Source organism: Branchiostoma belcheri, unplaced genomic scaffold (assembly GCF_001625305.1).
Source record: "Branchiostoma belcheri isolate BF01 breed outbred unplaced genomic scaffold, Haploidv18h27 scaffold8, whole genome shotgun sequence".
NCBI classification, from domain to species: domain Eukaryota; kingdom Metazoa; phylum Chordata; class Leptocardii; order Amphioxiformes; family Branchiostomatidae; genus Branchiostoma; species Branchiostoma belcheri.
In genome coordinates, this window is record NW_017804464.1 from 5,036,261 (window position 1) to 5,040,607 (window position 4,347).

Here is a 4,347-nt window from a genome sequence, read left to right on the forward strand (position 1 = left end):
TGAGTCAGCAAAACAAGCACACTACACTACACTACACTACACTACACTACACTACACTGAACTGTATTACACTACACTAAAACTGCATTACACTACACTAAACTGTATTACACGACACTACATTAACTGTATTACACTACACTACACTGCACTAAACTGCATTGCACTACACCACACTAAACTGTATTACACTACACTACGTTACACTACGAAAACTCTAACCTGTTTTGCATGTAGTGGTGCCGTCTCCCGTCCAGCCACGTTTACACTGACAGTACTTGTGAGTGCCGTTGAAGACCAGCTCGCCATGTTGGTGACATCCATGGTTACAAACAGGTTCTAGTTGGAAGGAAGATCAAGAAACTGTCAGAAATTCAGTCCCATTGTAGATACATGCAAACACCTGCATGCATCCATCTGTGCCATATTGGTTGACGAAATTATGCAGGGACTATGTAAAGCCCCACCTACCTCATCAATATGCCAGACATTTGGAGCAACTCTTTCATTGGTCAAACCTCTGATTGCCATTCTTTTATTGGTTGAACAGCTAATTATGATGGACAGTCTGGGTCAGTGTATTCACCGTTGTTGTTCTTTTCAGACGAAAAAAAGGCTATACGTTTCTGTGGTGTCTACCAAGAATCCAATATCTAACATAAGATCTGTACAAATCATTTAATTGTCTTTTTTTCCAATCAACTGACATATGGTTATTGGATTTAGATAATTCCTTTTGAAGTAACAAATGGTTATTTTACCTGTTCCTACACAGGTATGTCCGTCCGCCTGTAGGCTGTAGCCGGTATTGCAGGAACAGCTGTAGGAACCGATGCTGTTGGTACACGTCTGATCACAGGGAAGCTCCAAACACTCGTCCTTATCTGAACAGCAGAGGAAATAATTCATACAATATATTCATAATATATAATATTATAAGAAAAATATGTACATTCAACAATTACTATTATGTGCAACAATTCATTTCACCTGATTGATGCAATGCTTTCAACAAGAAATAAGAGATTCCACAGAGTGTTTTGACCTTTTAGGTTTTCATGGATGCATCAGAAATATGGAGGAGACGGTATGACGTAATTCAATCAAGACAATTTTATTAACATACAGCCAACCACTTCTTAAATTTCTCAGCCTACTGCCCATTTACGCACACCCTCACGTGTTGCCTTTTAAGGCTTAACCTCCGAGTCAATCAAGTAACCAAATATCCTCCCACCCTCTATCTATGCCAGACAAGCATACACGCAAACTCACAGACAAACCTATTCAAAACGATACTTCCGTATCTGGAGGTAGAGAGAAATGTAGCTTACCTTCACATGAAACGCTGTCATTGGCCAGAACGTATCCTTCCCCGCAAAGACAGACGTACGATCCAAGCTTGTTCTGACAGCCGACTTTGCAGTTACCTTGTCCATTTTCTCCATTTTGTAAACACTCGTTGATGTCTGAAAACGAAACAACAGGCTTTTAATATTGTTAACACAAATATACCCAGTAACACTAGGTGTTTTACTGGTTACGGAACACAAAGAAACATCGAAAACGTAATATTCATTACAAATAAAACTAATTACATGACTGTATGTCTCAAGTATCACCATCACATTTTCAATGAGGCTTAAACCAAGTTAACAAACTAAGTAAACGTGTGACACCAGCATCATTTACTTCTGAATCAAAATCTACCCTTTGGCTAGTTTTTGTTTCTTTGTTTTTGTTTTGCTGAATTAACAGACCTCCGCAGAGAGATCCATCTCCTTCGTAGCCTGGGTTACAGGTGCAGCGGAAGCCGCCATCTTCATCCTGGCAGACGGCATTGGTACTGCAGTCATTGGTCCTGTTGGAGGCACACTCGTTGATATCTGTGAACAGAAAAAGTATGATTATAGTAACACTTTGGAGTTCTGAGGCAAACTCCAACCTTACATATTGCAATTCTGATTGATTTGTTTAATATTATCCTGTCGATCCTGTGCACTTACTTCGGAATCCAAACATACAAACATAGCATGATTTAGGGACACCCAAAACAATACTTCTATCCCGGAAGTATCAATTAAAGAAATGGCTATTACTGTAACTACAGTGATCTAAAGGAAACTCAAAATGATATCTTACTTAAACACGTTCTTCCGTCCGCGTCCAGGTAGTATCCGGTTTGACATCTGCAGTAGAAAGACCCCTGCGTGTCTTCACATATCTGGCTGCAGTTCCCGTTGTTGACGTCACACTCGTGTATGTTTTGACACCGCCGCCCGCCGTGTGCGGCCGACAGGTGATAACCTTCTTTGCAGATGCACTCGTAACTTCCGAGAGTGTTGCGGCATGCTTTGGCATTCTCGTCGCATTTGTGAGTCCCGTCAGCACATTCGTCTATATCTGTAAAAGAAAACACACAGAAAAAATTCAGAATTGAAGTATTGGATGTTCCATCATGCAGTCCCCAGCTTTTTGAATTCCTGATGGCTCCCAACTAGAGCCATTTCCTATGTCTGATAACATCGCTCAAACGTTTTCAAAATATTAAATTTGGTGGGGTCGTAGGGCGTAGTGGTTACGTTTTCGGCTCAGGACCAAGAGGGTTCGAATCCTACCCATGTCACCGATCTTGTGCCCTTGGAAAAGGCAATTTACACGACTTTCCTCACTTCACTTGGGTGTAAATGAGTACCTTAAGCTTCGGTTAGTGAAGTTCCTCGGATAGGACGTTAAATGGAGGTCCCATGTTTGGGGAGAGCCGTACCCCACGCACGTTAAAGAACGGGGGCCCACCACACTTATGCGAAACAAACAAAATGACCTATGGCGAGAAACGTACCAACACACGAATTGTCCTGTTGCAGTTTGTATCCCTGGTCACAGAAGCACAATTCTGCTCCAGCGTTGTTGACTGCGCATGCGCCGATGGGTTGTGGATGGCATGTGTTTGCTGCACCGCAGGTGGTGTTGGCTGTGGGTACATTGGACAAGATTAAAACATTAGGTATGAGAGATTTCAGACCACATGTGTCCCGTCGATCTCTAGAGTACACAAAGCGATCATCTTCTATCCATTTAGAACACTGTAAGCAGCACAAGAAAACATGAAACATGTCTGTCAGTGAATAAATGATACTTTTAAGTAGCCTCAGGGATATACTATTAAGTTACTGCAAGCTCAGTCCTTTTTCACTTGCACCACTTGGTAACTACGGAGCGTAACACACACTCTACAGTACATCCAATATCTCATGGGGGATTTCAAAAACCATCTCCCGGCGAAACAGATCTCTGACATTGCTAGTAACAGATTGAAATAAAGGGAACTTGCAGTCGCCTGCACTATAGTCGACCGATGATGATTATGATGATGAAAGCACACAGGCCACTCACCGTAACATGTTCTGCCATTTGAAGCGAGTGAGAAAAGAGGGTCACACTGGCACTCGTAGTAGCCCACTCGGTCGTTGCAGATTTGCTCACACATGTTTCCAGTGGAACACTCATCCAGCTCTGTGGTATGAAACAGAAGAAAGAGATTTCAGACATCAGGGAAGTGTTTTGGGGTTTTGTGAATATATATTGGAGCTGTATTGTGGTATAATGTCAAGTGGAGATACCCAGTGAGTTGCATCATAAAAAGAATTACTACTCATACCTTTGTATGGCGTTACTCACTCCAGTATTACACAATGATTTGCAATTCACACCATGATTTTCCAGTACAACAGTATAGCAGAATAACAACCCTGTCAATCAAATGAAACGTAATCTCCGCCCAATGTCACGGATATCATAAAGACTTTGACACATACCTAAACATGTCTTTCCATCCGAGTGTAGATAGTAGGCGGTTCCGCATCGGCACTCGTATCCCCCATCCATGTTGATACACTCTCGCTCGCAGCCACCGTTGTTGTCAAGACATTCATCTATGTCTAGGATGTGACATCAACACTGCAGTTATAGCTTATTCCATAGGCTAAGTAGCTACCCATAGCCAGTGCGCCACCACTTTGCTGCCCACCACTACCAAGAAAAGGAGAACCCTGAGATTTCTACGTGTTGTTCAAGCCCCACAAGTTGCTGAGAAGCCAGAGCTACAAGCCAGAGCAAGAAAAACAGCCAGGGGAGAAGACTACACTTCGAAGAAGATGGATTTCTCTTTATTATTCATTTTTCGTTTTGTGTAACATGGTAAACAAGACCTTTATGACATGTTTAATTGTTCTAGAACAATAGATGACGTCATGTAGTAGGTCAACCAAGGTCAAAACGAACTTTGTAACAGGTCAGGGCATTCTGAACGCCATGTAACTGACCTGAGGGCACTATGCACTGGAA

The 4,347-nt window shown here is 42.2% G+C and overlaps 1 protein-coding gene across 1 annotated transcript in view; it reads right to left on the reverse strand.

The window, feature by feature from the left end:
- The window catches only part of LOC109486081, a 29,244-nt gene that overhangs the window by 11,888 nt on the left and 13,009 nt on the right, over positions 1–4,347 (reverse strand). The window lies entirely within an intron of this gene.